Here is an 18,643-nt window from a genome sequence, read left to right on the forward strand (position 1 = left end):
GTCCTCGTCAAGGAGGCAAATGACGGTCCTGAACGAGCCGCCTGCGTCCGGCTCTCTTACGGCGGATAGGATGAGAATCCACGTCGACCTCTCTCAACCTTTCCGCTGCCTCTTTCTGTGACATCACAATCTCACAGAAGGAGACAACAGCTTCCCAGGACTTCTCATTTTCCGTCATGGCTTTTATGACGCTTGGCAGAGATAGATCTCGTCCGATTACAGCCACCAGCGCCTCGCGTGGCTCCTCCCAACTGGAACATTCAGCCAGAGTATGCTGTGCGGTATCAGAGGCACAGCCACACTCATGGCAAACCTCTGTAGGCTCTCTACCGGCCACCTTCCACAGGTATCTTCCGAAGCAGCCGTGCCCCGAAATAACCTGTGTAAGGTGAAACGTAATTTCACCGTGCCTCCTTTGTACCCACCGTTGGAGTACAGGTCGAATCGCTTCAATTGTTTGTCGACCTGCACCTGGCAACTCTAGCCTCTCTTGCCACTTCCTAAGAACTTCGCCGTGAGCTTTGCGCTTCCACTTGGTTATTATTCCCCGGGAAATTTGTTCTCCTCGTGATTGGGCTTCCACCCTGAGCAGGTGCATTGACGCCAATACCTCCGCATCCAGATCCCATGGAGGCGTCCCAGCCAAAGCGCAGGCAGCTTCGCAGGAGATGGTTCGATAAGCTCTGACTACCCTGGCAGCCATGACCCGCTGCGGCCTCTGCAACAGTGTTCGGTTTTGAGCAGTCAGAGAGTATACCCATATTGGCGCCCCATACAATGCCATCGATCGCACTACTCCAGTGTAAAGGCGACGGCAGGCGACGTTGGGTCCACCCACGTTTGGGAGAAGCCGGCTCAGCGCCCCGGTGGCACCAATTAACTTTGGGACCAGTCGTCGGAAGTGTTCCGCAAATTTCCATCGACTGTCGAGGACGAGTCCAAGGTACTTCATAGTCGACTCAACAGGGATAGATACTCCTCCAACGACGAGGTCAAACTCAACCGAAGGTAACATCCTTGGGCCATGAAAGTATAGAGCCTCAGATTTATTAAGGGCTACCTCCAACCCCAATCGCCGGATCCGTGCCACTACCTGAGCCACACCAGCTGTCGCAAGTATACGCGCCTCTCTGAAGGTTTTGCCACGGGCAGTAACAAGGGTGTCATCTGCATAACACGTGACGTCAACGCCCTGCACGTTAAAGCCCCGTAACACCCAGTCGTATCCGATATTCCACAGAAGTGGACCAAGGACCGAACCCTGTGGAACACCGCATGTCATCTCCCTCCGCGTCCATCCACTGTTAGCTGGGTATGTCACTACTCTTTCAGAAAGGTAATTTTCCACGATTCGCCGTAGGTATCCCGGTATCCCGTGATACCTCAAAGCCTCCCGTATGCAGCTCCATGGGAGACTATTAAATGCGTTTGAAATATCAAGAGATACCGCTAAAACCACTTCGCCTTGGGAAAGTGCGTCTTCCGTCAAAGCCCTTACCCGAGCAATAGCATCGATAGTGGACCTGCCTCGACGGAATCCATACTGGTTTTCGCTCAGGTTTGGCCCCATGCTACATTAACATCTGTGTTAACTTTCCCTGATCATGAAGGTATGTAGATCTTTTTTTATTCTTTACAAATTAGCCCTTGACTACAGCCTCACCTGATAGTAAGTGATGATGCAATCTAAGATAGAAGCGGACTAAATTTTAGGTGTGGGATGAAAATCCACACCCCTTTCGGTTCAAGGCACAAGTGAAAAATAAAAAATTAAAAAAAAGATCAAAAAAAAAAATAAGTTCTGGGTTCTTGGGTTCCATTTCCAGCTCGAGTCGGCTTTTCGGTATTAAAAGACATGGTGGTGAATGTAATTACCAGATCTTCTTTTCATAAAAGCTAAAAGTTTGTCAGCTCATGATCCTATCAAAAGTAAGTACGGCAGCCTATTATGGAATTAAGACTTCATCAATAACATTATCCACTCATATTCGGCTCACTGCTGAGCTCGTCTCCTCTCAGAATGAGAGGGGTTAGGCCAATAGTCCACCACGCTGGACCAATGCGGATTGGCAGAGACTTCACACACACAGAGAATTAAGAAAATTCTCAGGTATGCATGTTTCCTCACGATGTTTTTCCTTTACCGTTTGAAAGATGTGATATTTAAATTCTTAAAATGCACACAGCTGAAAAGTTGGAGATGCATGCCCCGGACCGGTTTCAAACTTACACCCTCCGGAATCGGAGGCAGAAGTCATATCCACTGGGCTTTCACGGCTCTTAGTTAAGACTGAATACCTTGATAATAATATATTAATGGTATTATTACTTTATAGTGTCAAGGTTGTATTGCTAATTTCTTCTTTCAAGCAGCATAAAATAGCACGATTTACTTGATTAGAAAAAAATATATTCTTGAACACAAGCGGTTGCATTAACTAGAATGTACTGACGAATGCGCCTTGCGCTCGCATAGCCTGAAGTCATAATAGGTACAGTCGACTAAATAAAGCGCAAATTACAATAATATAATCTAATTAAAATTAATTTGTATCAATTAGATTTAGTTTACAAGAACTTTTCAAACGTCATGATTTGATTGTGATAATTAAAGTCGAAAACTTAAAATTAAAGTTATGAGGGACGTATAGTCCTAGGCGTCAAGATATCCGCATCGTAAGTATCAGACACATAACATCAAATGGATTCTTTGTCTATAAAGTCACACAAGATAACATGAAATTATCGTAAAATGAAAAGTCCATTTATTGCGATGCGTACGATACATACGATGCGGATATGTGGACACATAGCTTAAGACTGCATTGTCACCTAACATCAAGTAAAATCGCAGGTTATGTTAGGTTAGGTTAGGTAGGGTACTTGTACATATGTATTCTGTGATTAAGGGCCTATTTGTCATTGCATAAAAAACACAACTCTAAAGTGCTTATTTGCGAAGCTACCTGTACTTGGCAGATAACGTAAAAACACGATTCAAAGCGTAGAACTGATTAGTTCATGAAAACTCACGAGGGAATCATTATCATGTAATGCTTTCCATCAATCGTCTGTGCATAATTAAGATGTAAAATGTAGCTTGCGCTTAAGCAACTAATACTTGATACTTAGGTGTAGGTATACGTAGGGTTTGTTGGTTACTTAATGAACATATAGACGATATCTCAATCCAGCTTAAAGTACACAGCTTAGTCATTTCTTTACCTTTTCATCAGTTCAGCAAGTACGTAATATTAATAAAAATGAGAATGTTTTGATACTAGCCTTATTAATCCAGTGGTTAGCTTAAGTAGTTCAGAGTGCCGGGTCCTGAATTCGAGTTTTGAGTCGAACTATGAAATATAGAGCTTTTCTCAATCCAAGTAAAAATTTTGGTAGTGTTATAAGTCCGTATCTTGGAACAGAGTCGTCGGTTTGGTCATAATTTATAATAATGTATTATAGTGATCAATAAACAATCATAAATTATCACCCGAAGTTCCTCAACCCATCAGAACTTCCGGTTTTTTTTGACATTGTCTATAGCACAGCTTTTTTTTCGTTCAATTAGGTAGGTTATGTTCATAATTGTCAACCTAGGGCCTTTCAAAGCCTACTACAGGACAAGGCCTCCTTCCTTTTATGAGATTAATAAATAAATTCTAAGAAACAATTGGTGTTATTGCCCCTGCTTCGGATCTTTCGTATGTCGTCTTATATGGTAATAAATAGTAGTAGCCTATTACTAATTTTACTATTACTAGTAGACATAGACCATGGTTAAAGATCGTTACAGGTTATAAAAACGACTATCAAGAACAGTTTACACGTGGCCCTTAATTAAGTTAATAAATGTTTATTAATTTAATAATAGTTAATTACGAGTTATTTCCTACCGAACATGTCGCAATAAAAGGAATTTCCAATTTATGGTAGGCTGCCGTGTTAATGTAGACGCGACGTTTATTGATGTTATTTGTTTGTTTATTTTGTATTTTATATAGCGAGCCTATAGTAAAGGGCTACTTACATCTTGTCATCGATAAATTCGACTATTTATCGATACTCTAACAAATGAGTGCAAAGCAAAATTTCTTAATTCAAAAAAAAAAACATTTTATTTAAACGATAAAGTAAGAGCAGCGGTACATAGAATACATAAATTTTTAATTTGTTTTTGTCTGTTCGCACAACGGATAATCAATGGATTTTCATGTGCTAATCACAAAGCTAAAATACTTGTAAATAAAGCAAAGGTTCAAACTCTTCAAGCAGATGTGTTATTTGTAGGTATACTTTGATACAACGATATATATATTAATACCAAGTTTACTCACAAAATTGTGGAGTTTACTCTCCGAGGCACACAGTTGTCTTCACTACAACTACCCAATCTCGACTGCAAATAAAAAATGAAAACCAATATTTTAAAGCCTAGGAGTACAAGACTATAAATTTAAATTGAATATACTGTTAATTCTTAGTTTTAATTTATTTTTTAATATGTTGTTCTGTAAAATAAAGTTACGTTTAAACCTAAGACTAATAACACGCCGCACCTAACAAGTTTTTCTGTGACAGTGTAAGCATAAAAGCTAAGCTATTTACCCTCGATGACACGCACACAAGCGTACTTATCGTAGCGTAGCGATGGGTAGAGTACCCTGTTTACGGGGCTCATAAAATGGCTTACGAATCCAGACAATACACTATCTGAGTGTATTAAATCTATGACTAGAACATTCTTTAAACAAAAGTTTTAATTAATATTTCATTTTCTTTGAAGTTTTTTTTTAACATCGATGTTTTATACGCATCCCATCACTAGCTAGGCGCGGAGTGACCTGTCGCGATCGCATGTCGAAGAAGAATATATCAATCGTCAGAGTAATGGTGCTCTCGTCCCGTCTGACCGGCCGCTGTAAATGAGCCGCCGACTGTACTCTGACTTTCTGTTTTGAATATTAAATAGTTTTAATTAATTCGCATAAACATTCGCGTTTATTCACTTGAACAGACTTATCAATACATTTCACGAACGAGTTTATGAAAGTGAGACAAATGTATTTCACTATCTACGCGTATATAGATAACTGAATCCGAGGTCTAGTAGGCCTGGATACGGACAATGATGTCTAGAGTTCAAGCGAACTATGAAATATTGGAATTGATAAGCTTCAAATCAAGATAGTTATATCTTCCTTTTCTTTTTTTCCCCTCAACATGTCAACACAAAGAAATGGTACGCGGTATCCTGGTTTCGCAGAAAAGGCAAGATTGTTTCGGTCTGTGCGAATATATCTGATTTGTTAATTAGCAAAAGTCATAAAAGGATACATATTGCAGGACACTTAACCTGGGTGTACCGCGAAATGTTGCTCTAGCATCCTATTGTTTTGTTAACAACATCAGTAGGCCTAACATACCACCAAACTCTATTAAAGGCTATTGTTTTATTCACAACATCAGCAGGCATAACATACGACCAAACGACGTATGTCGTGCAGAGAATTAGCCAAATGTCAATCAACTGCAGTGCAACCGAAAATATCGCTATCTCTATCGTATCTATATCGTTGCGCAGGGCCAAAAAGATAGGACTGGCACTACTCCGCCACTATTGGTTGAAATTTTGTCTATTTATCTTCACGATATATGTCGTTGATCGCAGGCCAAGTATACAGGTAGACCTTCTGCTAGTTCCGTTTTTTGGTTCAGTTTTATGTGTAATAAATATATTATTACTTAAAACTACATAACATAAAATCACTGATTATGCCTGCGTACTATATTAAAGGAGCATATTAAACTATAATAGCATAAGTCGACGTCAGATTATACTCAAATATTTACATGTGTACAAAAGGAGATAGATAAAAGTTTCACCTTTTACAAGCAATTTGATGTTATTTATCATTTTCTGTTCATGTGTCCACATATTTATGGTAACATCTGGGATATTTAAAAAATATTATACCTTTATGAGCAACACGGTTAAAGAGCCAACCTTAAAAGTAAGAAGTCCTGTAGTCCTGGGTTCAATCCCTGCTGTACTAATGTCCGTACTAATAGTATTAATGTGCTACAGTCTAAAGAGCCGGTTGTCGGCATAGTACTTAGTTAATTACAGACACTTCACACCTAAAGTTACATTTGGTCAGGTAACAAGGAGGAGCTTTATAATGTAATATAAATGCTCATTATTGTTTTGTTTATAGGCGATGCGTTTTCACTTATCATTACGACCACCTTGGTTTGATCTGTGAAAAAAAACTAATTTCAGGCATTCGACTTAACTTAATATCTCAAAAACTACTGAATCATTTTTAATTTAACTTACACTGTTCCATAAATATAATTTGACTAAATTTTTTTTTTGTAATCTGATTTATAGCCTTTTTGCTGATAAACATACGAACATTTATTTGACACATAATATGTTTAGAAACATCTTTAAAAACTGCTAATACAAAAACTGCAATTCTGACGATTTAAGATACGGGTCTAATTGATGACCTCCATTTTTTAATTCGGTTAAAAAAGCTCTCTAACAAAAAGCTTGATATTTCATTACTAATATCATTAATAGTAATGAAATATCCCCTAATAGTGAGAAGGCTGGCTACCGTATCGTACCGTAATACGGTATAGTCCAGCAACGGACACCCATCTCGATTTCGGTGAGCAGCTTCTTTATACAGAAGCCATTATAAGTATCAGTTTCAGATCATAGATCATAAACGCATTTATTTGACTCGGACGGCGTATGGGAGGTCCCGTCACATAGACTGCAGCGTTCATTGTTGAATTTTTAGGATTCCGTAACCAAATATTCACTGTTAAAATCTGGCAATAATGGTGTTGATTTTGAATAAAAATAAATGACATTTAAAATAAAAATTTTATATAAATATTGTAACATAAACCAAGACAGAGAGTTTGCCAAATCAAATGACCCAAACTTGACAATTGATTGATAAACAAAAGTGAGCTTTATCTTAGAAACTCCTGTGAATCTTTCAAATGAACACCATCATCAGACCAACTCTATGGGAAAACATTATTGCATTTTCATCATTTAAAATATCCAATTAACAAGTTTATATTATCGAACGTCAGTAGTAACAACTGAGATTTTATCACAAAGTTAAAAAAAAATAAAAGTTTCTTGATAAACTGTCCTCTTTGCTTTGCGTTTTTTGCTACGGAACAGTTTTAAAAAGTGTGACTTTCGCTTTTCTCGTATTGTTCGTACAACCTCACAATGGTCGTAGACTAGTAAACCACACATAAATATTGTACAAGAATGTTACGATTCAGATATATTTATTATGAGAATTTTATATCAATGCACTAAATCACCGAAATACAGTACGACTGACTGGGCTAATCTTTATTTTATGAATATCGTAAATTCCAATTTGATTTTAATAACTTATTTTCGTTCTGTGTCGTTATACTATGTTAAGAAATTAATCTTCTTAATCTTATCTAACCCATGAATTCTTATATACATGTTTTATGAACGTAATACGAAACTATCAAGTTTTGGAAGAAATTTAAACCGGTTTGCTTATCTATATTATATTTAAATAGTAAACTAAAAATTAAAAAATATATTATTCAAAGACACGTTATAGCCCAGTGTATATGACCTCTGCCTTCGATTCGGAGGGCGTAGGTTCGAATCCAGTCGGGGCATGCACCTCCAACTTTCAGTTATGTGCAGAAAAACATCGTGATATTTTCTTAATTGAGAATTTTCTCAATTCTCTACGCTGGCTGTGGGTCTAAGCTCCATATCCCTTCTCCTATAAAGACGGAAGCTTAGCCCTGTAATGGGACGTTAAAGTAGGCTGATAATGAGCCCCGAAAATATTATTCTATTATATATCTCAGTAATATAATCCTTTGCCGTCCGCTTAAAAGCTACAAAACGCCAAACCAATTACCCAAAGAGTTTATCTAAACCATCAGTCGTAAAACAAAATAGTTACCAAACTAATAATACTCAAATTAAAGCCAATATAATTCAATAATCGTCCCCTAAATTCAACTAAATGAGTGCCACGGAGCTCTTTTTAAATTAATTATATGTGTATTAATTAACATAAGGTGACTTTAAAGGCTTTTCTAGCTAAAAAAACTTGGAAAACATTGACTGGAAGGTAACAATTTACAAGTAAACTTGTTCGCTCGTTGTAATAAAATGTTAATAATGCTAGTAAATCAAGATAGCGTCAATAGTTAAGAACTGGACGCGACGAAATAGTTCGAGTCGGAGTGAGGAAACGGCTTCGCGCCAGAACATAATTCTTCGCGTGTTGATCTCCACGCCAGAACGTATGCCTTTTTAATTACTTCACACCATCACACACATTTAAACATAAAAACAATTAAGGTATAGCAGGGTAGATCAGGAGCCGTGATAGCCCAGTGGATATGACTTCTGCCTCCGATTCCGGAGGGTGTGGGTTCGAATCCGGTCCGGGACATGGACCTCCAACTTTTCAGGTGTGTGCATTTTAAGAAATTAAATATCACGTGTCTCAAAGGGTGAAGGAAAACATCGTGAGGAAACCTGCATGCCAGAGAATTTTCTTAGTTATCTGCGTGTGTGTAGTCTGCCAATCCGCATTGGGCCAGTGTGATGACTATTGGCCTAACCCCTCTCACTCTGAGAGGAGACTCGAGCTCAGCAGTGAGCCGAATATGGGTTGATAACGATGAACGGACGCCCGTAACTTCGTTAGCGTGAAATTCTAACTAAAGTTTTTCATAAATCCCGCGGGATCTATAGTATCTCCAGGATGAAAAGTATTTAAGTAAGTATGCCTATATGTTGTTATATAACCTCCTCTATCAACCAGTGAAAGTCCCATTTAAATTAGTTTAGCCGTTACAAACAGAAGGAAAGACAAGAATTTGAAAAGCTTGATTGTGTTTTAGTAGTTATTAATAACTATAAGGACTTGTTAAAACTTTGGCGAAAAAATTGTCTAGTCCTACAAAGTAAGTATCTTTTTGTTTCCGTGAAGTCAGGCAAATCAATTGCGATAAAATATCTAGAAACTTTAAGTCGATTTTGAAGGGAAATAAAATATTATAACAGCTTAGTTCTAATCTGATTAAAAGAGTCTAGTCTAGTCTTGAGTTTTCAACAGGTTTTCGGGTTAAAAGTGGTTTATGTATTGATCAAGGTACCATGTAAAGTCTTGTTTGTTTTGTTTATTTATCAACAATATAAGTAGGTAATATGTAAATTTTAAAAATTAAATCGTCATAACATTTCTTACATGTTTTTGTGAGTGACAATGCAGTCTGATAAGCGAACTTGGAAGAGGTAGAAGTTTATTCAACCCATATACCTAACGGGTATCAACGTGGCATTACACCGAAACGTTAAATCTTTGGCTGTAGTTATGTTGTATGTATCTACCGGTAGAGAGATAAAAGAAAAATAATTAAGTTATATTGATTACTAAAAAAAGTAATCTTGTACCTATTAGGGACTTTCAAAAATGCTAATTTAAGTAATTTATGTATAGTTCAAATTCTAATTCGAAATTCATTAAACCGTTTTGACATGTCTTAAAATTTATATATTTAAGGAAAACTTTGAATCACGAGTGTTGTTTCGATCATCATCATCATCATCAGTAACAGCCGATGGACGTCCACTGCTGGACATAGGCCTCTTGCATGGACTTCCAAACAAAACGGTCTCGGGCCTCAAGAATCCAGCGGCTCCCTGCAATCCTCGGTTCACCTAGTGGAGGGTCGACTAACACTGCGCTTTCCGGTCCGGGGTCGCCATTCCAGCACCTTGGGACCCAAACGTCCAAGCTCTTTGAACTATGTCTAACACAAAGCAGATGTCAGAAATTGGGCCCACTTTTCAGAACGACACAGAAATTAAAAATGTACTAGGTACAAATCTAGTATATATTACTAGGTACTCCATTAGAATCTTAGCCGAAATAATATTCGCCAACAGAGAAAATAAGCTGATTTCATTAACTTTACACCGATCGTAGTGATTTATTTATCTTCTTTGATTTCACTTATTGTCATTTGTCTTTGCAAACGCGAGCTGTCAATATCAAAGTCATTCAATGAATGAGATGTCATTGTCAAATATCATAATTCGATTAGATAATAATATGTCAAAGTAGTGTCAAATCCTTATTAAAATATTCGCGTTAGACACTGATAATGAAATGATTGTTATGTCAAAGGCATACGAACAACAAGTGATTTAACTGATTAGGCAAATACTGATTTCTTAGAAAATCGGCTTCGTGAGTTCTCTTTAATTGTCCTAATTTATGGCCAATTTTCAGCTCTGTATCATTTGTTTAATTTGGGCCCGAGTTCGTATGGAGACTGGGTTACTCCTTTTACTTTTTATTATATTACTATAGGACCATGGGGGTCCGCGAGTATGTGTATGGGGGACCGCGGTGTCATCTCTGGACCATACATAAATGCTTATATCTCGTAATCACTACGCTCACTGCACTGATTTGAGAATACAACTTATTAGCAACATCATTTGACGGCCTCCGTGGCGCAGTGGTATGCGCGGTGGATTTACAAGACGGAGGTCCTGGGTTCGATCTCCGGCTGGGTCGATTGAGATTTTCTTAATTGGTCCAGGTCTGACTGGTGGGAGGCTTCGGCCGTGGCTAGTTACCACCCTACCGACAAAGACGTACCGCCAAGCGATTTAGCGTTCCGGTACGATGTCCTGTAGAAACCGAAAAGGGGTGTGGATTTGCATCCTCCTCCTAACAAGTTAGCCCGTTTCCATCTTAGACTGCATCATCACTTACCATGAGGTGAGATTGTAGTGAAGGGCTGACTTAAAAAAATAAAAAAAAATCAACCCAAATATCATTGATTTAGTTGCAAAAAAGCAACAACAACCTTTACATTAATTTTTTTTCATATTATTCATAAACTAAAATAAATACCTAATCGGATTTTTTTTGCTGTTTATATTATTTAGGGGTCCGTGAAAACTGTGCTTTCCTAGGGGTCCGTGGCTGAAAAAGGTTGGGAAACACTGGGTTAGCATACATTTTGTATTGCGACTGTCTTAAGCATAATGAGTTCCCGCCTTATCCAATTTACCTTAGCACGTGTATAAAGTATGCATTGTGGCGTACGGTTGTGTACTTATTTGAATAACAGCACTTGATCTATACCAGAGTTACACCTCCGTCATATGTGTACATGAATAAGAACAATAAGCTCTGAATAAGTTACATTACAAAGTATGATTGTTTTGAGTTTATGTTCCGTATATGCGTTTTCGTTGTCAACATTTTAGGAATGAGCCATAAATTTGAATTCATGGCGATATTTACATTTTTATTTAATAAACGTTTAAGTAAATCTAATGCACTGTACATATTTTGTCTTATAATTCGATGAAGCCAGATACAAACTCGAAAAAAGATGACGTCATGCGTCGTTCCCTCGCTCTAGGGTTGCCAACTTTTTTTACAAGAAATAAAATATATTCTGGTATATGAAGATTATTAAACAGTATTTTAGAAAAACAAACAGTATTTTATTGGAACGAAAGTTCCTTATCGCGCTTAACGTTAATTAACATTTTCTTTTAAAAAATGCAACCATTCCATCAGTATTTTCTGAAGTTGTGTTCAGCTATCGTCAGTAAACCGACTTTACAGACAACTGTTGTTTTTATAAGTTAGCCCTTGACTACAGTAACATCTGATGGTAGGTCATGATGAAATTTAAGATGAAAGCGGGCTAACTTGTTAGCAGTAGGATGAAAATCCACACATCTTTCCGTTAAAGATTTTGAAATGCGAAATCGTTTTTATAATATAAAAGACATTTAATATATACAATATTATTTCAATTAAATCTTCAACACCAATATCCAAGATCCAAATCAACATATTTCGCATATTACAATATTCATTAAAACAGTCTAGTTATTTATACATAAAATACCTACTTAATGTTTTATTAGACAGAATTGTAATTAATAATAAAAAAACTATCCATGTAAAAGGTTCTAGTTACCATATGATTAAATATTAGAAGAAGCATCCTGCCCTGCGGTGAACCATTAATAAGATGATTCTTTATAACTTTTAGCATAACTAGCTTTCCGTACGAGAGGCTAAGTAATAGCTTGTTAAGAATAAATGAAGGAATATTACATGGTATTTTATTTTCAAATGTCATATTAACATTATGTATGAAGGCGCCCGTGGCATTCGAAACGTCAAATGGACTAAGGGACTGCTGAGCCAGACATACTTCATTATGATGTTGAATGTTGGTCAACCTATGGTCCTATATACCGTACATAGGTGAGTACACTAGTCAATTATGGAGTTTACAGTTCGGTGGCTTTAGAAGGTAGTTAAAGTTTATATACCGTACATAGGATAAGTACAGTAGGAATTTATAGAGTTTGCACTGTGGTGGCTTTGGAAGGTTCAGTTTTCAAAGGTCCAAACTTTCAACTGCCCAACAAAGCGTATATTTTATATTTTTCTTGGCAATGATAAATTATATCCCAAGATGCCAGTTACTGAGCTCTGAGGCAATGCTTCAAAAAACACCGTTAAGGAGGTTTCTAGCGACAAATTGCGACAAAGCTAAAGTTATGGCTACTGGATACGTGATTTTCCCTATAATATCTCGTGGAAAGTATCAAAAATTTATATTTTGTACTTGGAAAAATAAAATATTGGATAAATAAAAAAAGCTACCATGGCCCATACTTAAATAGCTTACGCACTAGCTACCTATGCTATAACAGTATGCATATTACAATAATCAGCATCATCATTCTCATAATCATCATCATCATCTCAGAATAGGAGGGTTTAAGCCAATAGTCCAAAACGCCCAATGCTGATTGGCAAACGTCACATACGTAGAGTTAGAAAATTCTTAGGTATGCAGGTTTCCTCACGATGTTTTTCCCTCACCGTTTGAGACACGTGATATTTAATTTCTTAAAATGTGTATCACTTATTAGCATACATTTTAGGCTGATAATTTTCAGCCGAAGTTCTGTCTATTACGGCTCTAAAAGGCCGTTTCGAAAACTCTTGAGATGCCCCGCGCGGCGTCGGTCTTTGCTCCAGCACTGTACGAACCTATCCATAATAAATCACATCTCACCTATAAAATATAAATCAAACGTGACATAAAATACATTTATATTGTTTTCACTTCGAAATGACAATAAAACGTTTTAAAATGAATGATTTAATATGTAACATCGATGTAAACATACTTATCTCGAACTTTTACGTACGCGGCACTAAACTATATCGGCGATCAAATTTTTATTGTCATTTTAAAATATATTTACGAATACGTTACATTAGCTTGAATTTATTTAGTGCGTTTGCTCGTAAACATTTTAAATTTAATTTGATTAAACCTTAAAAAAGGATTTCATTATATAACGCTTTTTACACCACAGCATACGAGTAACTTATTATTATTATTAGAAGGCTCAAAGTCACTCAGCGGGCGATGCAGCAAGCTATGCTTAAAGTTTCTCTGCGTGATCGAATCAGGAATGAGGAGATCCGCAGACGAACTAAAGTCACTGACATAGCTCAGCGAGTCGCGAAGCTGAAGTGACAATGGGCGGGCCACATAGTTCGAAGAGCCGATGGACGTTGGGGTCCCAAGGAGCTGAAATGGCGACCCCGCACCGGAAAGCGCAGTGTTAGGCGACCCCCCTCTAGGTGGACCGAGGATATCAAGAGAGTTGCAGGGAGCCGCTGGATGCTGGCGGCTCCCTGCAACCCCCAGTTGTGCTTGGAGGTCCATGCAAGAGGCCTATGTCCAGCAGTGGACGTCTATCGTCTGATAAGATAAGGTAAGGTAAGGTATACGAGTAACTTGAACATTAATTCTGTTCTTCTTAGTTATAATTTATTGATCTAGCAAATGGCTTACCTGATGGTATCGTTATAAACGGAGTGGCACTTCCTAGTTCTTGTTGATGTCGCATAGACGTGACGCTGAAAGCTCCTCTAAAAATTACAATGGAATCCTTCCAGAAGGTTCAGGACTGGACTGGACTGGACTGAACTTGAGCAATGCCGATTAGCGGCAGAAATTAATATGTAGAATGTACTTTCAAAGACGAACTGAGTCACGAAATTTGCAAAGAATTCCTAAGACTTATTTAATAGAATTAAAACAAAATTATTTTGTTATAATTCTAGTTTAGGTTTTGTGATGAAATTTGAATTAATAAACATATAAAGCAATGCTGTTATAGACTTATAGGTTAGATATATCATTCAAACCCACCATGGACGTCCACTGCTGGAAAAAGGACTCTTGTATGGACTTTCAAACACCAGTCTCAAACCATCAACATCCAGCGGCTCCCTGTAACCCAAACTGTTGATGTCGTCAGCCCACCTAATAAGGAGTCGACCAACATTGCGCTTTTTAATCACCATTCCAACACCTTGGAACCTCAATGTCCATCGGCTCTTAGAACTATGTGCCACTATTACAGGTAGGTACACGTATATACAAAGGTAACTCTTTTTAATCATTTAATTAAAAAGGTATTAGCATTCCGATCGTCTTTGTCCGACAATGGGCCGCGCGGAGTTTCAATTATTTGATGTATATGCGAATTAGGCGATATCAAGATGTAATAAAATGCGACCATGCCCCGGCCGGCACGCGGCGAGCCCCTGGGTGGTCGCTACTTGTCTTACGATAAACTTATCTTTACAATCGATCCCCTCGATAAAAATAAACGCCGATGTCCCCAAAGTCGAACGCTTCACGCGCTGCGAAGCAATAACGTTCCGAGTTTTATAGAAGCGGCTATCCACATTTGCATCTCTATAAGATCCAATACATTTCCTTTACATATTATTAGCATTCCAGTTAAGTACTCGCCTCTCGGTACTCGGTTACCTCTTAACCATCGGCTTAACTTATTTACAAGTAATTTAAATAGGGTTTACTGATAGCGGACAACGGATTTGTAACTGTTTAAAATGCTGTTTAAATTACAATGCTAAACAAAAAAACTAAATATGGCATGAGGTAAGAAATCGTTTATTTTGTAATTGTAAATTAAAATTTGCTGACAATTTATTTTACTATTAGCCTTTAGCCGTGGCTTAGTACATACAGATACCAGATTTTCAGTGGCATTTTTTTAAAGGACTTGGGATTCTATTATTAATAGATAATTACCTCAATAGTCTAGTAGTTAGATCGTGTGGCTTCAGATCACGAGGTAGCGGCTTATGCGGTCATTGGGTTTGTTTTGGGTCAAGTCATCGATGCCCATCATTATCATTACCTACCATCTGGATGTTTTACTGGTACGAATACGGGTTAAAATATCGACCATTATCACCAGGCCCAAGCCCGCCAATACATATTGGTGGATCTAAGTTCCAAATCTCTTCTATAAATTGAAAGGCAGAACCTGGTCTTATAAGTTAATTTAATAGATTAATTTATTAGGTGCGAGTACGAACATATAAGATAGTCACGATTATAACAAAATGCGAGAAACTCTTGAAGCTTAAATATAACTTCAACGTTATATTTTGTCGTATTACAGCACGTAAAATATATTTTGTAATCAATTACCTCATACAGATTGTGCCGCACGAGTCCGTAACTTTGCCCCCGGCGCAAACAAATAACGGTCATAAAAAATGTTTGCCTTAAATATCGCGGCGCCGAGCATAAATCAGTGTTTTATGTATCGAATCTCGGGTTTCATTGTTCCCTCTAATCACAACGCAAGTACACTCAATGTCATTTAGTTGAGCGGTTCATTGTCGTAAATAATGGAGTATTGTATGAGAGGACACTAATGCTCGCTTGGCCCCGGTGTTTGGCCCCGTTCTGGACTGACAGCCTGCAACGGCCAGACATTCCCCGTTTTGTAAACGCTTATGTTTGTCAGCCTATTATGGTAGCCAAGAGTATGGACTGTCCAGACTCTTGACTACCGTAAATATGTTGTGTGTGTTTGGTGTATCCGGCAATTAGCTTTAAATGTCCTTCAATCCAATATAAAGCGTATATATTTTAAATATTTTCTACGTAATCATAGAAAAAAACATCTTCTCAATCACAGGTCACTTAGCTTCGCAGCAAGCCTTAGAAAAACACCTTCAAAGATTGTTCTCAAGATAACTTAGAGGGTCTCTAGTAAAAAGGTTGCCATGATACTAAGGGCATCTGAAAACATGACTTTTTATGATATCACGTAGTAAATATAAAAAAAATATACGATTTATACTTGGACAATTAAGAAACTTGCGAGCTTCTAAAGCCACCACGATCCAAACTCCATAATTAGATACCCTACTTACCTATCGTGAAGCATAAACTGACAAACATTCAGCCTCCATATTTTTTTTAACTAGTCGGGAAAGACTGTATTAGGTGTGGGTACGACAATGGACCAACGAGACCACGAATCACCACATCTCGGTGTTGAGTCCGATCGCTCTAACCGTTAGGCTATTGGGGCTTTATGAGGTAAGTGTGGCTATAGCAAGCGCTCATTTATTCGGCCGTGGATACGGAGCTTGCGGGTCAACGGCTGGGGATCACGCGGACCAAATGTCAAGGCCCGCGTCACATTATTTAAGGGTTAAGTGTTTTAACTATGAACGCGCGTGATTTGTGCATTACAACTCAATTAACCGTGAATGCTCTCATATATCGCCGTAGAATAAATACGTAATATGACAACTTTAGTTATTTAAGCTTTGTGGAGAATCGGTTAACTGAAATAATTGCGTGCAAATGACATTCAGATTATAAACCTAGATAAGACGGTACAATTTCTACTTAAAGAATACTATTTTGTATTATTTACTCTAAACAAACAGTTTCTTTTTGGGATGGTCATCTTTCAAGAAAAGTGTCAAAATAGTTATTCTTGGGCTTAATCCAGAAAATTGAGAATGAGAATTGAGAACTGAATTTGAATAACAAAGAAAAACATGTAAAATAAATATTTTTAAAGCTACTAACTAACAATTGGTCCAATTTATTAATTAAATTATTTATAGATTTAAGAATTAGCAGCAAAAAATCGGTTTTAGTATCTAAGTTATTATTTATATTAAAAATGTAATTAAAAAGAAAAGCTATGGCCAACACCTTAAGAAGCTTTTGCTTAACTAAGTGATTCTTGAGCGTATTGTGAGGAGGTAACTCACTCTGGAGTTCTGACCACCGCCGGTTGCCTGGGTACTCAAATGACCCGCAGAGGTAGGGTTAATTGTTTTTTATAAGTTTTAATAGTGTTTTGTATATTATATTTTATATTATATTAAACATTGTTAAAAATTAAATAACTGACAAATTAATAAATGAGAGAAAAGTTAATACTTAATTATCTGGAAGAATCTTAACTGGAAGAAAACTAATAAATATTGATAAAAAATGTTAAGTAGTAAAAAAACGATAATTATATTCAGTGTAAACATCCTCTTAAGCCTGTACGTAGTGATTGTTGATCATGTAATGCCTGAGTCCCGACTTTGAATGGAGGGATTATCTTATACAATATGTACCTATTCATAAATACATACATTACTTGAGTATGTTTGGTATGCGGATTCATAGTTATTATGATAAAAATATCAAGACAAGTTTTTATCGAGGAAAAATACGTATAACTGTATACGATTGCATACTAAGTGTTATTGTCGAACTTGATACAAAGTCAATTGAAGGTTCCAAAGGCTATATAATAAGAGCTTCAAACAAACTCAGCCTTATATTTGTTAAGTAAAACTTTTATACGTAACTTGACTTGACTTAGTGAAAGAATTACGAAAAGAGTAATCGGGCGAGGCGAACGGAACTTGAGTAAGTTAAGGAAGTTTTACTTTAGTCTGAAGCACGGTTGTTCGTTTTTGTTATCACCATTTCACAATGATGAATGAGATGTGCTAGCGTTGATGTCTTTCGTATTGCAGCATAGCGGTCGAATGTACGTAGAGTACTAATTTCATAAAAGGAGAGTTATTATATGTGTAAAATATGAAAGGTTTAAATAAGATAAATAATTTATTTATTACTTGATCTATACTGTATATGTAATTTTAATTACTGTGTAATTACTTGTACATTTACAAGCACAGTAAGAATACTTCTTGCCACTAAATCATACTAAAATTTGTTTTACTTTGTCCTTAAATCGGCCCTTGAGCATCTCATCTTGGTAGATGTAAACACTATGTATCATCAATCAAGTATAAGATACTTTACAGTGAATCATTAATTAAACAAACAATTTAACACAAAGTATTATAATGGTATATCAGTTATTATCATTGTGTATATTAATCACAGTTATGAGATCACTGCAGTCAGTGAGATTAGTTTGCAATCATTCGGAACTCCTTAGACGGCATCAGAAAATGAAATGTCAATAGTTATAGTAAAGCGGTTAGTTTATTTCCTCCGCACGCATTGTTTGCAATTTGTGCCGCGCGCTCGCGTAACTGGCTTACTCAATGGCTAGACAAGAATGAATGAAGCAATCTCGGGAGCAGTAAATGTTATTTATATGGTTTCTCTTCCATAAACGACTCGGCCATTGAAGCGGTCGTTA

The sequence above is a fragment of the Bicyclus anynana genome, chromosome 13 (genome assembly GCF_947172395.1).
Source record: "Bicyclus anynana chromosome 13, ilBicAnyn1.1, whole genome shotgun sequence".
In the NCBI taxonomy this organism is placed as follows: Eukaryota; Metazoa; Arthropoda; class Insecta; order Lepidoptera; family Nymphalidae; genus Bicyclus; species Bicyclus anynana.